Consider the following 21,694-nt stretch of genomic DNA (forward strand, 5'->3'; position numbering starts at 1 on the left):
CGGACACCTGAACGCTGCTTGCAGCGTTCGGGTGTCCGCCTGGCCGTGCGGAGGCAAACGGATCCGTCCAGACTTACAATGTAAGTCAATGGGGACGGATCCGTTTGAATATGACACACTATGGCTCAATTTTCCAACGGATCCGTCCCCCATTGACTTTCAATGTAAAGTCTGGACGGATCCGTCTGATGCTACTTTGACACTTTTTGACAATTTTTTTTACAATATAATGCAGACGGATCCGTTCTGAACGCAAGTGTGAAAGTAGCCTTAGCTGCGCATACCCCCAACGATACTCTCTTGTTATTTCCTTAGGGAATAAACCAACTTCACATGCCAGTATTTGATATTTTTCAATGAAATATTCCTTATTAGAAAACAAAAGGTTTTTAACCGTATAAAAAATTGCAGACAAACGCATTCCAGTTGCTTCCAGTTCATCTATTCTTTTATTTATCACCTGAAGATATCTTATCCCACTATCTTCCTTCTTCTCTTCTACTGGGCTCTCTTCAAACTTAGTTTCCTTCACACCCATCTTTATACTAGGTTCACCTTGACTCTTATCTTCAGACATTTTTTCTTTTCTTTTCCCATCCGTAACAACATTAGTTGATTTTCCTGGTCTACTTTCTTGACTTAAACTCAAAATTTCCTGACTTAAAACTGTCAATTCTTTCCCTGGACACAAACCTTGTTCATGATCCATTCCACCACTCGAATCACCACTCTTTTCTTTTGCACATTCACCTCTATTATGTCCTTCCAACTCACAGATTGTACACCATGTATACGTACAGGCCTCTTTATCATGACCATATTTTTTACATTTATGACAAAATTCAGGCATTCCAGAGAAAAAAAGGTCAGCATTAGACCTACCCACACGAAAACGACTAGGTGGATAAACCAAATTTCCCTTTTCATCTTCCAAAAAGGTAACCAAACATTTCCATTTGGATGTCCATAATCCGTACTGATTCAAAACTTTCCCTTTTGGGATCACTTTTTCACATTGTTTTTCAAGAAAATTTATAATTTCTGACTCCGATACATGAGGGTTATACATACGTACAGTCACCAGTCTCTCCTTCCTAGGAAAGTGGGGAATAATCCTCACTCCCTCAAGAACAGGATCCTGTTTAACATGTTCCACAAGCCTTAAAACATGCCCATATATATCACTCGAGATGAAAACATCATATATCCCACGACTTGGAAATTCCAAAAACGAAAGTATCCAGTCCTTCTTAACAGTCAACAGACTGAATAGTATTTTCTCCACCAAGAAAACAATACCTTTTCCTTTTTTTGCAGTGTCCAGCAATACAAAATGAATTCCTTCTCTTATCCGAGCGTAGAGCGGCACTTCCTCTTCTCCAGACTCCGAATCCATCTGAACTTCCATTTCAGCCATCCTTCCAGACTTCCAGAAACCCTCACCCACTAAAAGCAGGCAGGTAAATGATCGCCTCTCGTTGCCCCGGGACTAAGCCGTCCCCCCAATAGCAGCACAGGCTCGGACTGCAGCTATAAACTACAGCCCTTACCTGAGGCCGAGGGTCCGGGTACCCGGGGCACCTCTGGCCAAGATCAGTGCAATACCTCTCGATACTACACTTGATCTTAGCCAAAAGGCCGAGAAGCGATCACTCTATACTACACCTTATACTCCAATTAAAGTTAATGGCACCAATTTCATATCACCAACAGAACTAGGCAGGGGTGCCTACTATCCCTGGCATTGTTTATTTTAATAATGGAGACCCTGATCCAGAAGATAAAACAGACTCCTGACATTAAGGGATTGGAGATAGGAGTGTTTTGCCACACCAGAGTGGCTTTTACGGATGATTTAGTTGAGTTGAGTTGTTGAGAGATAGACCTCCTAACCATACTCCGTATATGTGATGACTTTGGAACAGTCTCCAATTTCAAGATCAACCTTATCAAGTCTGAATTATTGAATATCCTCGCATCCCCTAGGGTGGTACAAAGACTTAAACCAATCACTCCTTTCCTCTGGCCCCATCAATCCCTTAAAGTATTAGGCATTCAGACCCCTCGGACCTATGTCAACTATACGCATTAAATTATGCTTCACTTCTCTGCAAAAACAAATCAATGCTATCCACCCTCCAGATACCATATCTGTCATGGATGGGAAGAAAAATCTACTTAAGACAGACTTTCTACTGAAGCTCCTCTATGTCCTTCAATCAGTTTGTATTAAACTACCCGAATCCTTTTTTCGTCAAACCTTTTACCTTGTTTCTCTGGAGGAATCAGCACCCTAGCCTGGCATATACTTATTTGACTCAAAAGAAACAACAAAGTGGTTTTTCACTATCAGGCCCTTATCAATACTATTGTGCAAACTATCAATCCAGCTGGCAGAGGTGTAGCTAGGCTTTCCTGCACCCGTGGCAAGGATTCAGGATCGCCTCCGTCTCCCCCCGCCCCCTTCTTCCGCCCTGCACACATGACATTCAAATTTACATAAAGAGGAAAAATTAAAGCGACACAGCATTTTTTTTACACTAAGCCACTCCTCTAACTCCACCCTAAGCATAACTATACTCCGCCAGTCCCACCTAATAACATATATCATAGGGTACACAGTGGTACCAATACACCTCACAATAAATTAAAGAACCAACTGGTGCTACCTCATCCAGGGTGTCGCTGGCATGTCCGCATGATGCCTGCTGAATCTGGAACAAGGTCCCTGTGGTGATAGAGGAAAAAAAAGAATAATCACATAATGAAGGGACCGTGACTGCTGCTGTGAAATCCGCAGCAGGGGTGCTGTGCTGTCCTGGAAGACAGTGCCATCTCAATGTATAACAGAGTACTCTAGGACATTGCTTTCCCCTTAGTGCTACCATAGAAACATAGAATGTGTCGGCAGATAAGAACCATTTGGCCTATCTAGTCTGCCCAATATACTGAATACTATGAATAGCCCTTGGCCCTATCTTATATGAAGGATGGCCTTATGCCTATCCCATGCATGCTTAAACTCCTTCACTGTATTTGCAGCTACCACTTCTGCAGGAAGGCTATTCCATGCATCCACTACTCTCTCAGTAAAGTAATACTTCCTGATATTACTTTTAAACCTTTCTGCAATTTCACTGATAAAGATATTAAACAATATGGGTCCCAGAACAGATCCCTGAGGTACCCCACTGGTAACAAGACCATGGTCTGAATATACTCCATTGACTACAACCCTCCGTTGTTTATCCCTCAGCCACTGCCTAATCCATTCAATAATATGGGAGTCCAAGCCCAAAGACTCTAATTTATTGATTAGCCTTCTATGTGGGACAGTATCAAAAGCCTTAATAAAGTCTAGATAAGCTATGTCTACTGCACCTCCGCCATCTATTATTTTAGTCACCCAATCAAAAAAATCAATAGATTAGTTTGACATGATCTCCCTGAAGTAAACCCATGCTGTTTTTCATCTTTCAATCCATGGGATTTTAGATGTTCCACAATCCTCTCCTTAAGTATGGTTTCCATTAATTTCCCCACTATTGATGTCACGCTTACTGGCCTATAGTTGCCCGATTCCTCCCTACTACCTTTCTTGTGAATGGGCACAACATTTGCTAATTTCCAATCTTCTGGGACGACTCCTGTTAACAGTGATTTGTTAAATAAATCTGTTAATGGTTTTGCTAGTTCAGTGCTAAGCTCTTTTAATAGCTTTGGGTGCATCCCATCAGGCCCCTGTGACTTATTTGTATTAATTTCAGACATCTGATTTAGAACCTCTTCCTCTGTAAAGACACATGCATAAAAAGATTCATTAGTCTTCCTTCCTAACTGAGGTCCTTTTCCTTCATTTTCCTTTGCAAAAACTGAACAGAAGTATTCATTGAGGCAGTCAGCTAGTTCTTTATCTTCTTCCATATACCTTCCTTCTTTTGAATTTAACTTGTTAATTCCTTGTTTTAGTTTCCTTTTTTCATTTATGTATCTGAAGAATGTCTTATTGCCTTTTTTCACTGTCTGAGCTAATTTCTCTTCTGCATGTGCTTTAGAAGCTCTTATAACTTGTTTGGCCTCTCACTGCCTAATCTTATAAATTTGCATGTCATCCTCTTTTTTTTTTTATAATTAATAAATGCTATCTTTTTGTTTTTAATGATTTTGCCCACTTCTGCTGAGTACCACAGTGGTCTCTTCCTTTTTTTGCTTTTACTGACAAGCCTAATGCAATTATCTGTTTCCTTCAATAGTGCCACTTTTAAGTAGTCCCATTTCTCATGGACTCCATTGAAACTGTTCCAATCTGATAGGGACTCGTATACCACTAATCTAATTTTAGAAAAGTCAGTTTTTCTCAAATCTAAAACTTTGTTTTTGTGTGACTCAGTCACTGTACTTATAGTAAACCACACTGACTGGTGATTACTAGATCCCAATCTTTCCCCTACAGTAATATCAGATACCAAATTCCCACTTGTGAATACTAAATCTAAAATGGCCTCCTTCCGGGTTGGCTCCTAAACTACTCGCTGTAGAGATAATCCTAGTAGGGATATTAGAATATCTGTACTCCTGGCAGAACTAACTATTTTGGTTTTCCAGTTTACATCAGGAAGATTAAAGTCTCCCATAATGATAACTTCCCCTTTCAATGTCATTTTAGCTATTTCCTCAACTAGTAGATCATCTAATTCTTTGACTTGGCTAGGTGGTCTATATATCACACTTACACGAGTTACATTATCATTATCAAGATGTAAGGTAACCCAAACTGACTCTAAATTGGTCTCGCTAACTTGTATTAAATTAGATTTTATGCTATCTTTCACATACAGGGCCACCCCTCCCCCTTTCTTGCCTTCTCTGTCTTTCCTATATAGAGCGAACCCTGGTATTGTTATATCCCAGTCATTACTCCCATTGAACCATGTCTCAGTAACAGCCACTAAATCTATATTCTCAGATGCCATTATAGACTCAAGTACGTTGATCTTATTCCCTAAACTGCGAGTCATTTCTTAACCTCTGTGATACTGGCATCTTCTGGCATTGTTTCGGGGGGCAGTCGGACTGCTGGATTATCACCCTTTTGCCCCTCTTTCCTAGTTTAAATGCTCCTTAGTAGAGTTGAGCGGACACCTGGATGTTCGGGTTCGAGAAGTTCGGCCGAACTTCCCGAAAATGTTCGGGTTCGGGATCCGAACCCGATCCGAACTTCGTCCCGAACCCGAACCCCATTGAAGTCAATGGGGACCCGAACTTTTCGGCACTAAAAAGGCTGTAAAACAGCCCAGGAAAGGGCTAGAGGGCTGCAAAAGGCAGCAACATGTAGGTAAATCCCCTGCAAACAAATGTGGATAGGGAAATGAATAAAAATAAAAATAAAATAAATAAAAATTAACCAATATCAATTGGAGAGAGGTCCCATAGCAGAGAATCTGGCTTCACGTCACCCACCACTGGAACAGTCCATTCTCAGATATTTAGGCCCCGGCACCCAGGCAGAGGAGAGAGGTCCCATAACAGAGAATCTGGCTTCATGTCAGCAGAGAATCAGTCTTCATATCATAGCAGAGAATCAGGCTTCACGTCAGCCACCAATGCAACAGTCCATTGTCAGATATTTAGGCCCAGCACCCAGGCAGAGGAGAGAGGTCCCGTAACAGACAATCTGGCTTCATGTCAGCAGAGAATCAGTCTTCATGTCAAATGCAGAGAATCAGGCTTCACGTCACCCACCACTGCAACAGTCCATTTTCATAAATTTAGGCCCAGCACCCAAGCAGAGGAGAGAGGTCCCGTAACAGACAATCTGGCTTCATGTCAGCAGAGAATCAGTCTTCATATCATAGCAGAGAATCAGGCTTCACGTCAGCCACCAATGCAACAGTCCATTGTCAGATATTTAGGCCCAGCACCCAGGCAGAGGAGAGAGGTCCCGTAACAGACAATCTGGCTTCATGTCAGCAGAGAATCAGTCTTCATATCATAGCAGAGAATCAGGCTTCACGTCAGCCACCAATGCAACAGTCCATTGTCAGATATTTAGGCCCAGCACCCAGGCAGAGGAGAGAGGTCCCGTAACAGAGAATCTGTCTTCATGTCAGCAGAGAATTAGTCTGCATGTCATAGCAGAGAATCAGGCTTCACGTCAGCCACCACTGCAACAGTCCATTGGCATATATTTAGGCCCAGCACCCAGGCAGAGGAGAGAGGTCCCGTAACAGAGAATCTGTCTTCATGTCAGCAGAGAATCAGTCTGCATGTCATAGCAGAGAATCAGGCTTCACGTCAGCCACCACTGCAACAGTCCATTGGCATATATTTAGGCCCAGCACACAGGCAGAGGAGAGAGGTCCCGTAACAGAGAATCTGTCTTCATATCAGCAGAGAATTAGTCTGCATGTCATAGCAGAGAATCAGGCTTCACGTCAGCCACCAGTGCAACAGTCCATTGGCATATATTTAGGCCCAGCACACAGGCAGAGGAGAGAGGTCCCGTAACAGAGGATCTGGCTTCATGTCAGCAGAGAATCAGTCTGCATGTAATAGCAGAAAATCAGGCTTCACGTCAGCCACCACTGCAACAGTCCATTGTCAGATATTTAGGCCCAGCACCCAGGCAGAGGAGAGAGGTCCCGTAACAGAGGATCTGGCTTCATGTCAGCAGAGAATCAGTCTGCATGTCATAGCAGAAAATCAGGCTTCACGTCAGCCACCACTGCAACAGTCCATTGTCAGATATTTAGGCCCAGCACCCAGGCAGAGGAGAGAGGTCCCGTAACAGAGAATCTGGCTTCATGTCAGCAGAGAATCAGTCTGCATGTCATAGCAGAGAATCAGGCTTCACGTCACCCAACATTGGAACAGTCCATTGGCATATATTTAAGCCCAGGCACCCAGGCAGAGGAGAGAGGTCCCGTAACAGAGAATCTGGCTTCATGTCAGCAGAGAATCAGTCTGCATGTCATAGCAGAGAATCAGGCTTCACGTCAGCCACCACTGCAACAGTCCATTGTCATATATTTAGGCCCAGCACCCAGGCAGAGGAGAGAGGTCCCGTAACAGAGAATCTGTCTTCATGTCAGCAAAGAATCAGTCTGCATGTCATAGCAGAGAATCAGGCTTCACGTCAGCCACCAGTGCAACAGTCCATTGTCATATATTTAGGCCCAGCACCCAGGCAGAGGAGAGAGGTCCCGTAACAGAGAATCTGGCTTCATGTCAGCAGAGAATCAGTCTGCATGTCATAGCAGAGAATCAGGCTTCACGTCACCCAACATTGGAACAGTCCATTGGCATATATTTAAGCCCAGGTACCCAGGCAGAGGAGAGAGGTCCCGTAACAGAGAATCAGTCTGCATGTCATAGCAGAGAATCAGGCTTCACGTCAGCCACCAGTGCAACAGTCCATTGTCATATATTTAGGCCCAGCACCCAGGCAGAAGAGAGAGGTCCCGTAACAGAGAATCTGGCTTCATGTCAGCAGAGAATCAGTCTGCATGTCATAGCAGAGAATCAGGCTTCACGTCACCCAACATTGGAACAGTCCATTGGCATATATTTAGGCCCCGGCACACAGACAGAGGAGAGGTTCATTCAACTTTGGGTAGCCTCGCAATATAATGGTAAAATGAAAATAAAAACAGGATTGAATGAGGAAGTGCCCTGGAGTACAATAATATATGGTTAAGGGGAGGTAGTTAATGTCTAATCTGCACAATGGATGGACAGGTCCTGTGGGATCCATGCCTGGTTCATTTTTATGAACGTCAGCTTGTCCACATTGGCTGTAGACAGGCGGCTGCGTTTGTCTGTAATGACGCCCCCTGCCGTGCTGAATACACGTTCAGACAAAACGCTGGCCGCCGGGCAGGCCAGCACCTCCAAGGCATAAAAGGCTAGCTCTGGCCACGTGGACAATTTAGAGACCCAGAAGTTGAATGGGGCCGAACCATCAGTCAGTACGTGGAGGGGTGTGAACACATACTGTTCCACCATGTTAGTAAAATGTTGTCTCCTGCTAACACGTTGCGTATCAGGTGGTGGTGCAGTTAGCTGTGGCGTGTTGACAAAAGTTTTCCACATCTCTGCCATGCTAACCCTGCCCTCAGAGGAGCTGGCCGTGACACAGCTGCCTTGGCGACCTCTTGCTCCTCCTCTGCCTTGGCCTTAGGCTTCCACTTGTTCCCCTGTGACATTTGGGAATGCTCTCAGTAGCGCGTCTACCAACGTGCGCTTGTACTCGCGCATCTTCCTATCACACTCCAGTGCAGGAAGTAAGGTGGGCACATTGTCTTTGTATCGAGGATCCAGCAGGGTGGCAACCCAGTAGTCCGCACAGGTTAAAATGTGGGCAACTCTGCTGTCGTTGCGCAGGCACTGCAGCATGTAGTCGCTCATGTGTGCCAGGCTGCCCAGGGGTAAGGACAAGCTGTCCTCTGTGGGAGGCGTATCGTCATCGTCCTGCCTTTCCCCCCAGCCACGCACCAGTGATGGGCCTGAGCTGCTTTGGGTGCCACCCCGCTGTGACCATGCTTCATCCTCATCCTCCTCCACCTCCTCCTCATCCTCGTCCTCCTCGTCCTCCAGTAGTGGGCCCTGGCTGGCCACATTTGTACCTGGCCTCTGCTGTTGCAAAAAACCTCCCTCTGAGTCACTTCGAAGAGACTGGCCTGAAAGTGCTAAAAATGACCCCTCTTCCTCCTCCTCCTGGGCCACCTCCTCTTCCATCATCGCCCTAAGTGTTTTCTCAAGGAGACATAGAAGTGGTATTGTAACGCTGATAACGGCGTCATCGCCACTGGCCATGTTGGTGGAGTACTCGAAACAGCGCAACAGGGCACACAGGTAACGCATTGGTGGTGACGTGGTGCTGTTCCGTAGTGCGACTGACCCGTGCGTGCTGTAGCTGAAACTCCACTATGGCCTGCTGCTGCTCGCACAGTCTGTCCAGCATGTGCAAGGTGGAGTTCCACCTGGTGGGCACGTCGCATATGAGGCGGTGAGCGGGAAGGCCGAAGTTACGCTGTAGCGCAGACAGGCGAGCAGCGGCAGGATGTGAACGCCGGAAGCGCGAACAGACGGCCTGCACTTTATGCACCAGCTCTGACATGTTGGGGTAGTTGTGAATGAACTTCTGCACCACCAAATTCAGCACATGCGCCAAGCAAGGGATGTGCGTCAAACCGGCTAGTCCCAGAGCTGCAACGAGATTTCGCCCATTATCGCACACCACCAGGCCGGGCTTGAGGCTCACCGGCAGCAACCACTCGTCGGTCTGTTGTTCTATACCCCGCCACAACTCCTGTGCGGTGTGGGGCCTGTCCCCCAAACATATGAGTTTCAGAATGGCCTGCTGACGTTTACCCCGGGCTGTGCTGAAGTTGGTGATGAAGGTGTGTGGCTGACTGGATGAGCAGGTGGAAGAAGAGGAGGAGGAAGCTGAGTAGGAGGAGGTGGCAACAGGAGGCAAAGAATGTTGCCCTGCGATCCTTGGCGGCGGAAGGACGTGCGCCAAACAGCTCTCCGCCTGGGGCCCAGCTGCCACTACATTTACCCAGTGTGCAGTTAGGGAGATATAGCGTCCCTGGCCATGCTTACTGGTCCACGTATCTGGGGTTAGGTGGACCTTGCCACAGATGGCGTTGCGCAGTGCACACTTGATTTTATCGGATACTTGGTTGTGCAGGGAAGGCACGGCTCTCTTGGAGAAGTAGTGCCGGCTAGGAACAACATACTGTTGGACAGCAAGCGACATGAGCTGTTTGAAGCTGTCTGTGTCCACCAGCCTAAATGACAGCATTTCATAGGCCAGTAGTTTAGAAATGCTGGCATTCAGGGCCAGGGATCGAGGGTGGCTAGGTGGGAATTTACGCTTTCTCTCAAATGTTTGTGAGATGGAGAGCCTAACGCTGCCGTGTGACATGGTTGAGATGCTTAGTGACGGAGGTGGTGGTGTTGGTGGTACATCTCCTGTTTGCTGGGTGGCAGGTGCCAACGTTCCTCCAGAGGCGGAGGAAGAGGCCGAGGCGGCAGCAGCAGAAGAGGCTGAGGCGGCTGCAGCTGAAGAGGCCGAGGCTGCAGCAGCAGAAGAGGTAGCAGGGGGAGCCTGAGTGACTTCCTTGTTTTTATGGTGTTTACTCCACTGCAGTTCATGCTTTGCATGCAGGTGCCTGGTCATGCAGGTTGTGCTAAGGTTCAGAACATTAATGCCTCGCTTCAGGCTCTGATGGCACAGCGTGCAAACCACTCGGGTCTTGTTGTCAGCACATTGTTTGAAGAAGTGCCATGCCAGGGAACTCCTTGAAGCTGCCTTTGGGGTGCTCGGTCCCAGATGGCGGCGGTCAGTAGCAGGCGGAGTCTCTTGTCGGCGGGTGTTCTGCTTTTGCCCACTGCTCCCTCTTTTGCTACGCTGTTGGCTCGGTCTCACCACTGCTTCTTCCTCCGAACTGTGAAAGTCAGTGGCACGACCTTCATTCCATGTGGGGTCTAGGACCTCATCGTCCCCTGCATCGTCTTCCACCCAGTCTTGATCCCTGACCTCCTGTTCAGTCTGCACACTGCAGAAAGACGCAGTAGTTGGCACCTGTGTTTCGTCATCATCAGAGACTTTCTGAGGTGGTATTCCCATGTCCTCATCATCAGGAAACATGGTGGTTGTGCGTCAGTGCATTCTATGTCTTCCACCGCTGGGGAAGGGCTAGGTGGATGCCCTTGGGAAACCCTGCCAGCAGAGTCTTCAAACAGCATAAGAGACTGCTGCATAACTTGAGGCTCAGACAGTTTCCCTGATATGCATGGGGGTGATGTGACAATCTGATAGGGTTGGTTTTCAGGCGCCATCTGTGCGCTTTCTGCAGAAGACTGGGTGGGAGATAATGTGAACGTGCTGGATCCACTGTCGGCCACCCAATTGACTAATGCCTGTACCTGCTCAGGCCTTACCATCCTTAGAACGGCATTGGGCCCCACCTTATATCGCTGTAAATTCTGGCGGCTACTGGGACCTGAGGTAGTTTGTACACTAGGACGTGTGGATGTGGCAGAACGGCCACGTCCTCTCCCAGCACCAGAGGGTCCACTAACACCACCACGACCATGTCCACGTCCGCGTCCCTTACTAGATGTTTTCCTCATTGTTATCGTTCACCACAACAACAAAAATATTATTTGGCCCAATGTATTGAATTCAAATTCAGGCCTTTTTTTACAGACACCTAACACTATCTGGCTATCTATTTAAGTACCGTATTACACTAATACAGGCACAGCAGTAACCACAGATTTAGCTGACTATGAATTTGAGGCCTAGTATTTAGGCGCTGGGTGACAGGTATACGTTTTACGGACAGAATTAGACTTGGATATGCACAGTAGCGTGTGTGTGAAGTTATTGAGAATGACCCTATCAGCACCTTGATTCTGATATACCCTTTTAGGGATGTATTTAAAGTAGGCCTGATACAGCAGAAATCACTAAATTAGGAAATTGCTAAATTGGGAATTGTATTTCAACCCAGAACAAAAAATGTGCTTTGACGGACACTAAATAACTTGCCCAGCCACAACAGTACAGCAGTAACGACAGATTTAGCTGGATATAAATTTGAGGCCTAGTATTTAGGCGCTGGGTGACAGGTATAGGTTTACTGACAGAATTAGACTTGGAAATGCACAGTAGCGTGTGTCTGATTTCCACCCACTAATGCCTGATGCATCAGACTAGATCATTTATGGTGCAACACAAACACTTTGACAAAAGAGACCGGTTTCTTCTGGCTACCTGCCTTAGCTACTACTCTGATGTTGCCACCCGCCTGATGCCACACATCTGATATTAAGTGATCATTCATACACCCGCCATCGTCAGCGGGAACAGTTATTGACACCTTCCTCCTGACTCTATCACCGGGTCACTCTGTGTTCTCCTCATGCTGCTGCCACCTCCACACTATGTCACCTTGCCACTCTGTGGTCTCCTCATGTTGCTTCCACCTCGACACTATGTCATCTTGCCACTCTGTGGCCTCCTGATGCTGCCACCACCTCCAAATTCTGTCATTGTGCCACTCTGTGGCCTCCTGATGCTGCTTCCACCTCACTACTATGTTATAGGGCCACTATGTGGACTTCTCATGCTGTTCCCACCCTCCCCACTTCATGACTGGGCCACTATTTTGCCTTTCGGCCTGGCTGACATCATCATTTATTTGACCCTACTTCTGATCTGTCAAAAGGAAGGAAAAATGAGACGCACAACGGATCCTGTCTGTGTAGCAGCTGTAAGGCCTGTATGGTCCCATCAGAAATGGCTTGTGATTTGGTAGTCAAAAGCAGGAGTGGGTACAAAACACAATAGACATACAAATATTCCATTTATGTGTCATCTCTGTTTTGGTTCCACTCCTGTTTTTTTGGCATTATGTAATTGATTAGCAGGCACTCACCATCTGTATTTCATACATATATTGGGTTAATTTATAGAAGATAATTTTTAAGAACTGTAGGATAAAATCTATCATAAAGGATGATTAAAAAACATACATCGAATAAACATTAAATACAGACCCTTTGACATAAAATCTAGGAAGATATACTATAATGAGTAGCAATAAAGTCCATGCAGTGACACTGAATGCGAGTGTCGTAGTTCTGAATATTCCAGTCTTGATATTATGCACATTGATGATATTAGATAAGAAAAGTTTGTTAGTAGTCACACATATGTTTGTTAGCATGATTATTCAGAACTTATCCCAAAAGGTAGCATATATAGCCATCCAGGAATGTTGTAATTTTGCTGGCAATATTTTGGCGTGGACACAGCTGCAGTGGCGACCTCTTCCTCCTCCCCTGCCTTCGCCTTGTGCTTCCACTTGTCCCCCGGTGTCAGTCGGGAATGCTCTCAGGAGCGCGTCTGCCAGCGTGCTCCTGTAGTCGCGCATCTTCCGATCACGCTCCAGTGAGGGAATTAAGGACGGCACATTGTCTTTGTAACGGGGATCCAGCAGGGTGGCCACCCAGTAGTCAGGACACGTTAAAATGTAAGGCAAACTCTGCTGTTGTTGCTCAGGCACTGCAGCATGTAGTTGCTCATGTGTGCCAGGGTGGTAAGGACATGCTGTCCTCTGTGGGAGGCGTATCGTCTGCATCCTCCGTATCCCCCCAGCCACGCACCAGTGATGGGCCTGAGCTGTGTTGGGTGCCACCCCGCTGTGAACATGCTTCATCCCCATCCTCCTTTTCCTCCTCCTCCTCCTCCTTGTCCTCCAGTAGTGGGCCCTGGCTGGCCAAATTTGTACCTGGCCTCTGCTGTTGCAAAAAAAACTCCCTCTGAGCCACTTATAAAAGACTGGCCTGAAAGTGTTAGAGATGACCCCTCTTCCTCCTCCTCGTCCTGGGCCACATCCTCTTCCATTATCGCACTAAGTGTTTTCTCAAGGAGACATAGAAGTGGTATTGTAACACTAATAATGGCTTCATCGCCACTGGCTATGTTGATGGAGTACTCGAAACAGGGCACACAGGTCTCGCATGGAGGCCCAGTCATTGGTCGTGAAGTGGTGCTGTTCCGCAGTGCGACTCACCAGTGCGTGCTGCAGCTGAAACTCAACTATGGCCTGCTGCTGCTCGCACAGTCTGTCCAGCATGTGCAAGGTGGAGTTCCACCTGGTGGGCACGTCGCATATGAGGCGGTGAGCGGGAAGGCCGAAGTTACGCTGTGGAGCAGACAGCCGAGCGGCGGCAGGATGAGAACACCGGAAGCGCGCACAGATGGCCCGCACGTTATGCAGCAGCTCTGACATGTCGGGGTAGTTGTGAATGAATTTCCGCACCACCAAATTAAGCACATGCGCCAGGCAAGAGATGCGCGTCAAACCGGCTAGTCCCAGAGCTGCAACAAGATTTCGCCCATTATCGCACACCACCAGGCCGGGCTTGAGGCTCACTGGCAGCAACCACTCTTCGGTCTGTTGTTCTGTACCCCGCCACAACTCCTGCGCGGTGTGGGGCCTGTCCCCCAAACACATCAGTTTCAGAGTGGCCTGCTGACGTTTACCACTGGCTGTGCTGAAGGTGGTCATGAAGATCTGTCGCTGACCGGATGAGGAGGTGGTAGAAGAGGAGGAGGAAGCCGAGTAGGAAGAGGAGGCAAAGAATGATGCCCTGCGATCCTTGGCGGCAAAAGGACATGCGCCAAACAGCTCTCCGCCTGGGGCCCAGCCGCCACTACATTTACCCAGTGTGCAGTTAGTATAGCGTCTCTGGTCGCGCTTACTGGTCCACGTATCTGTGGTTAGGTGGACCTTGCCACAGATGGCGTTGCGCAGTGCACACTTGATTTTATCCGATAATTGGTTGTGCAGGGAGGGCACGGCTCTCTTGGAGAAGTAGTGGCAGCTGGGAATGACGTACTGTGGGACAGCAAACGACATGAGCTGTTTGAAGCTGTCCGTCTCCACCAGCCGGAATGACAGCATTTGACAGGCCAGTAGTTTAGAAATGCTGGCATTCAGGGCCAGGGATCGAGGGTGGCTAGGTGGGAATTTATGCTTTCTCTCCAAGCTTTGTGAGATGGAGAGCTGAATGCTTCCATGTGACATGATGGAGATGTTTGGTGATGGAGGTGGTGTTGTTGGTGGCCCATTCTCTGTTTGCTGGGTGGCAGGTGCCAATGTTCCTCCAGAGAAAGAGGCCGAGGCAGCAGCAGAAGAGGGAGCAGGAGGGGCCTGAGCCCTTTCTTGGTTTTGAAGGTGCTTACTTCACTGCAGCCCGTGTCTCGCATGTAGATGCCTGGTCATGCATTTTGTGCTAAGGTTCACAACATTAATGCCTCGCTTCAGGCTCTGATGGTACAACGTGCAAACCACTCTGGTCTTGTCGTCAGCATATATTCTGTGAAGAAGTGCCATGCCAGGGAACTCCTTAAAGCTGTCTTTGGTGTGCTCGGTCCCTGGTGACGGTGGCCAGTAGTGTTGAGCGCGAATATTCGAAAAGCGAATTTTTTTCGCGAATATCGCAACTTCGCGATTTCGCGAATATTTCGAATATAGTGCTATATATTCGTAAAAACGAATATTCGTTGTTTTTTTTTTTTTTTTTTTTTTCACAAAATTACAGTACACATATAATTGACTGTTTCCCAAAGGTCCAACAGCTCAGATCTTACTCACATTGCCTAGAAAGTGATTGAGGCGCGAATCTTCGTAAGGCGATTTTATTAGCGCACATGCGAATATCGGCACGTCCCAGAACAGAGGCAAATTCATACATTCATACATTAGTGAATTGAGTTGCGAATCTTCGTAAGGCGATTTTATTAGCGCACATGCGAATATCTACACTTGTCCCAGAACAGAGGCACAGGGCTTTGCATTACATTAGTGATTGAATTGAGCTGCGAATCTTCGTGAGGCGATTTTATTAACGCAAATGCGAAAATCTACACTTGTCCCCAGAACAGAGAGACAAAGGCCTGTGCATTCATATAGTATAGCACCATATTCGCGAATACGTAGAACTTCGTAAAATTCGATTTACGAATATTCGTATTTTTTATTTTACTTTCCACCTTACAGATGACATTGATCTGTACTCTGTCAACTACTGTCATCACCCCCCACTGTATCTCGATTGATTCCCAAAAGTCCAAAAGCTCAGATCTTACTCACATTGCCTAGAAAGTGATTGAGGCGCGAATATTCGTAAGGCGATTTTATTAGCGCACATGCGAATATCTACACTTGTCCCAGAACAGAGGCAAAGGGCTTTGCATTCATACTGTATGCATACTGTATGCATACTAGGACAAGTGCCGATATTCGCCTGTGCGCTAATAAAATCGCCTTACAAAGATTCGCGCCTCAATCACTTTCTAGGCAATGTGAGTAAGATCTGAGCTTTTGGACTTTTGGGAATCAATCGAGAAACAGTGGGGGGTGATGACAGTAGTTGACAGAGTACAAATCAATGTAATCTGTAAGGTGGAAACTAAAATAAAAAATACGAATATTCGTAAATCGAATTTTCCGAAGTTCTACGTATTCGCGAATATGGTGCTATACTATATGAATGCACAGGCCTTTGCCTCTCTGTTCTGGGGACAAGTGTAGATATTCGCATGTGCGCTAATAAAATCGCCTAACAAAGATTCGCGCCTCAATCACTTTCTAGGCAATGTGAGTAAGATCTGAGCTTTTGGACTTTTGTGAATCAATCGAGAAACAGTGGGGGGTGATGACAGTAGTTGACAGAGTACAAATCAATGTCATCTGTAAGGTGGAAACTAAAATAAAAAATACGAATATTCGTAAATCGAATTTTACGAAGTTCGAAGTATTCGCGAATATGGTGCTATACTATATACATGCACAGGCCTTTGCCTCTCTGTTCTGGGGACAAGTGTAGATATTCGCATGTGCGCTAATAAAATCGCCTTACGAAGATTCGCAACTCAATTCAATCACTAATGTATGATTCATACATTAGTGATTGAATTGAGTTGCGAATCTTCGTAAGGCGATTTTATTAGCGCACATGCGAATATCTACACTTGTCCCCAGAACAGAGAGGCAAAGGCCTGTGCATGTATATAGTATAGCACCATATTCGCGAATACTTCGAACTTCGTAAAATTCGATTTACGAATATTCGTATTTTTTATTTTAGTTTCCACCTTACAGATTACATTGATCTGTACTCTGTCAACTACAGTCATCACCCCCCAGTGTATCTCGATTGATTCACAAAAGTCCAAAAGCTCAGATCTTACTCACATTGCCTAGAAAGTGATTGAGGCGCGAATCTTTGTTAGGCGATTTTGTTAGCGCACAGGCGAATATCAGCACTTGTCCCAGAACAGAGGCAAAGGGCTTTGCATTCTTACATTAGTGATTGAATTGAGTTGCGAATCTTCGTAAGGCGATTTCATTAGCGCACATGCGAATTTTGCATCTCATAATATGTATTATGCGATGCAAAAATTCGAATTATCGCATATGCGAAATAATAACGAATTCGAATATTCGCGAATATTTTACGAATATTCTTTCGAATATTCGCGAAATTTCGCGAATTCGAATATGGGACATGCCGCTCAACACTAGTGGCCAGTAGCAGGCAAACAGTTTTGGCGACGGCTGCTCTGCTTTTGCACCCTGCTCCCTCTTTTGCTACGCTGTTGGCTCGGTCTCACCACTGCCTCTTCCTCCGAACTCTGAAAGTCAGTGGCACAACCTTCATTCCATGTGGGGTCTAGGACCTCATCGTCCCCTGCATCGTCTTCCACCCAGTTTTCCTCCCTGACATCCTTTTTGTTCTGCACACTGCAGAAAGACGCAGCAGTTGGCACCTGTGTTTCGTCATCATCAGAGACGTGCTGAGGTGGTATTCCCATGTGCTCATCAGGAAACATAAGTGGTTGTGGTTGTGATGGGCATGGGTTTCAGGCGCCACCTGTGCGCTTTCTGAAAAAGACTGGATGTGAGATAATGTGAACCTGCTGGATCCACTGTCAGCCACCAATCAACTAGCGTCTGTATTTGCTCAGTCCTTACCATCCTTAGAACGGCATTAGGCCCGACCAAATATCGCTGTAGATTCTGGCGGCTACTGGGGACCTGAGGTAGTAGGTTCAGTGGGATGTGTAGCTGTGGCAGAACGGCCACGTCCTCTCCCTGCACCAGAGGCTCCACCAACACCACCACCATGACCATGACCACGTCCCTTATTAGATGTTTGCCTCATAGTTAGCGTTCACCAAGCAAAGTAAAAAGTGGTTAAGTCTGTTAAAAATAATTAACCGCCAATAAAAACCCTGATGAAGGGTATTTCACAATTATTATTTTTTTTACTTTATATGACAGAGGTATTTGTGGCCTAAATTTCACAGTAACTTATGCACGTCTAATCCCAGATGTGCAGTATATCAGAGGTTTTTTAACCCCAGTAAGCAAAAAGCCATATTTGTGGCCTAAATTTCACAGTAACTTATGCACGTCTAATCCCAGATGTGCAGTATATCAGAGGGTTTTTTAACCCCAGTAAGCAAAAAGCTGTATTTGTGGCCTAAATGTGACACTCACTTATGCACCTAAAATCCTAGATGTGCACTATATGAAACAGATGTTTTTTTTTTCACCCCAGTATGCCCCAATAAGCAAAAAGCTGTATTTGTGGCCTAAATTTCACAGTCACTTATGCACGTCTAATCCCAGATGTGCAGTATATCAGAGGGTTTTTTAACCCCAGTAAGCAAAAAGCTGTATTTGTGGCCTAAATGTGACACTCACTTATGCACCTAAAATCCTAGATGTGCACTATATGAAACAGATGTTTTTTTTTTCACCCCAGTATGCCCCAGTAAGCAAAAAGCCGTATTTGTGGCCTAAATTTCATAGTCACTTATGCACGTCTAATCCCAGATGTGCAGTATATCAGAGGGTTTTTTAACCCCAGTAAGCAAAAAGCGGTATTTGTGGCCTAAAATGAACAGTCCCTTATGCACCTATAATCCTAGATGTGCACTATATGAAACAGAGGGGTTTGTTTCACCCAGTATGCCCCAGTATGAGAATGCCGTATTTCTGGCCTAAATTTCACAGTCACTTATGCAGCGATAATCCTAGATGTGCACTATATGAAAAAATATATATATTTTAACCTCAGTGTCTCAAAGCAGTATTTATGGACTTGCAGACATGCAGATATCCTGTGCTGGTGCACTATCGTTGCATAAAATGGCTGCCGATTATGTATTGATATTGACTAACTGAAGGAAAAAAGTTTGTTTTCCGTAGTAGTTAGCTCAGGACAGGCTTAAAACAATTGTGCACTGCACCCACAAAACACATTTGCTGTAGATCGCTGAGTAAAGAAGCAGTTCTTGATAAGATTTCTCCCTGATCTCTCCCTCAAAGCAGCTGCAGCCTCTCCCTACACTAATCCGAGCATAGAAACATAGAAACATAGAATGTGTCGGCAGATAAGAACCATTTGGCCCACCTAGTCTGCCCAATATATCTGAATCCTATGAATAGTCCCTGGCCTTATCTTATATGAAGGATAGCCTTATGCCTATCCCATGCATGCTTAAACTCCTTCACTGTATTTGCAGCTACCACTTCTGCAGGAAGGCTATTCCATGCATCCACTACTCTCTCAGTAAAGTAATACTTCCTGATATTACTTTTAAACCTTTGCCCCTCTAATTTAAAACTGTGTCCTCTTGTGGTAGTTTTTCTTCTTTTAAATATGCTCTCCTCCTTTACCGAGTTGATTCCCTTTATGTATTTAAAAGTTTCTATCATATCCCCTCTGTCTCTTCTTTCTTCCAAGCTATACATATTAAGGTACTTTTACGTAAATATACTACTAACAAATAATTTAGAAAGGCCCTTTTACGTAAATGTTGGGGTCTGGGTGCCAAAAAAACGAAAGTTCGGTATGAACCCGAACTTTACAGTTCGGGTTCGCTCAACTCTAATCAAGACTGGAATAATCAGAACTACAACACTCACATTCAGTGTCGCTGTATGGACTTCATTGCTACTCATTATAGTATATCTCCTAGATGTTATGTCAAAAGGTTAGTGTTTAATGTTTATTTAATGTTTTATTCGATGTTGTATGTTTTTTTTTATCATCCTTTATGATAGATTTTATCCTACAGTTCTTAAAAATATCTTCTATAAATAAACCCAATATATGTATGAAATACAGATGGTGAGTGCCTGCTAATCAATTATACAAGTTTATTATTAGGAAGTGATCAGGTGAACCACTTTTTAGCAGAGCACCATTACCATAGTGATGGGAGGGGTGAGCCACTATAACCCAAAGTGTTACCATATACCCTTTTTTGGCATTAGCAATACTGATGGATTACTTAACCGAATGCTGACCGAGTGAAGGCGGATGCTCAACAGACAGGATAATTTTTTTTGGGGGGGGGTTATTGTTCTGACGGATCAAAGGAAGGGCAAAATAATCATCGACGTCAACACAAACTTAGTGCACACACCCTCTCCACTCTGTCGGGGGGGCTCTACTTGTATAAGCGTTTAATAGAGCAGGTACTGTTGACATCTTTGTGGAATTAGCTGACAACGGTGTAAAAGGAGTGCGCTTCTTCTTGGAGCTAACATAGACCTGTAAGGCTTAGTTCATACTTAAGTTATTTAGTCAGTTTTGGCCCCGTGACTGCCCAAATAAGTGAAGTATGCAGTGATTCTAAGAGCAACGCCTGTCATCTGCATGTCATACTGACTCACAGTATAATTTCACTACCACAGCGTGTGCGTGTTACTGTAAGGCACAGTGTTCTACACCACTAACGCGATTTACTGCGAATAAATTCGGATCAAACCAAATTGTTTTCAGAAAATTTGGCAAATCGGCCTAATCAAATTTTAAAAAAATTGTCTCATCTCTAATCCAGGTCAAAGAAGAGAGGGCTTAAGGTGCATGGCACTATTACAATCCTGTGCGCATTGCCACAGGCTTCCTGTGTGAGAATTAGGACCATTGTTCTTTGCATCTCACCTCAGTTGCAGTACTTCAAGGGCTAAACTTCTCTTGCCCTTTGTGTAGCTGTTTATTAATGAGCTCTTCAGCCTGCCTGAATAAACAGTGTTGATTGTTCCTCCATTTTCCCAGGGGAACACATTCAGTTTTTCTAGCATACTAGTCCATGCTAAAGAGCTACAATCTATTTGTCTTGTACCGACTTCTACCTGATTCCTGGATTCTAACTGTCTGCTACTAGTACTGTTCTGTGCCTGTTCACCTAGCCTTTGTATTATTCCACATACTTGTACAAACTCTATCTGCCCTGATCTCTGCCTGTTTCCTAACTACGAGTATTTTCTGATCCCTTACACCAATATCACTGACCCCCGTGGGTCAGCTTCTAACTACACAACAAAAATTCAAAAGGTAGCAGCCTGATGGATCCCCTGAAAATATCCCTGTTTAGGGATTAAAGGGTGAAAACCAGGGGACCACCAGGACAACATTATCAGGAATAGCCCAAAGTCAAATTGGTAGAACGAAAAATAAACAAGTTATGGGTCTTGGAATGCTGCAATGCAAAAACATTTCCTTTTTTCCTTTTTTTTTAAAAGGGGGTATTATTGTGCAAAAGTAGTAAATCTTAAAAAAAGATATGTATTTACTATCAATATAATTGTACTAACCCAGAGAATAAAGAGAAAATCACTGTATAACATAAAAATAGTTTTTTCTCATCCCCAGAAAGAGTTAATGAAAGTTAATCAGTAAGTTATGTGTACCCCAAAATGTTGCCATTAAAAACTACAACTTGTCCGACAAAAAACAAACCCTCATACAACTCGATGAAAAAAGAAAAAAGTTATTGCTCTTGGAATGCGACAATAAAAAAAATAAAAAAATGCGCCTGCAGAGGGAAGGGGTCAAGCAGCATATGGGTTTCTTCCTCTCTTAAAATGACTTTATTGTGCCCCCAATTATATTGTTGCACTGGAGCATGTGAAGTGAGCTTCTTATGGGCACTAGGTTAAAATGTATTTTGAGTATACAGCTCCTCATTTCACATTTGAATAGTGCAACGTGCAGTAAATCTTTATAGGCGATTGGATATGTCCCTTATGGACATGTACAGTAAGTTCTGATACCAGGACCTTATACTTTGGCCACTACCTCTTCCTTC

The 21,694-nt window shown here is 45.2% G+C and overlaps 1 pseudogene; it reads right to left on the bottom strand.

Moving 5' to 3' along the window:
* Positions 1-1,508: 1,508 nt before the first annotated feature.
* On the bottom strand, positions 1,509-1,650 carry LOC122929914 (annotated as a pseudogene).
* Positions 1,651-21,694: the final 20,044 nt, after the last annotated feature.

This window comes from Bufo gargarizans, chromosome 2 (assembly GCF_014858855.1).
Source record: "Bufo gargarizans isolate SCDJY-AF-19 chromosome 2, ASM1485885v1, whole genome shotgun sequence".
Classification (NCBI taxonomy): domain Eukaryota; kingdom Metazoa; phylum Chordata; class Amphibia; order Anura; family Bufonidae; genus Bufo; species Bufo gargarizans.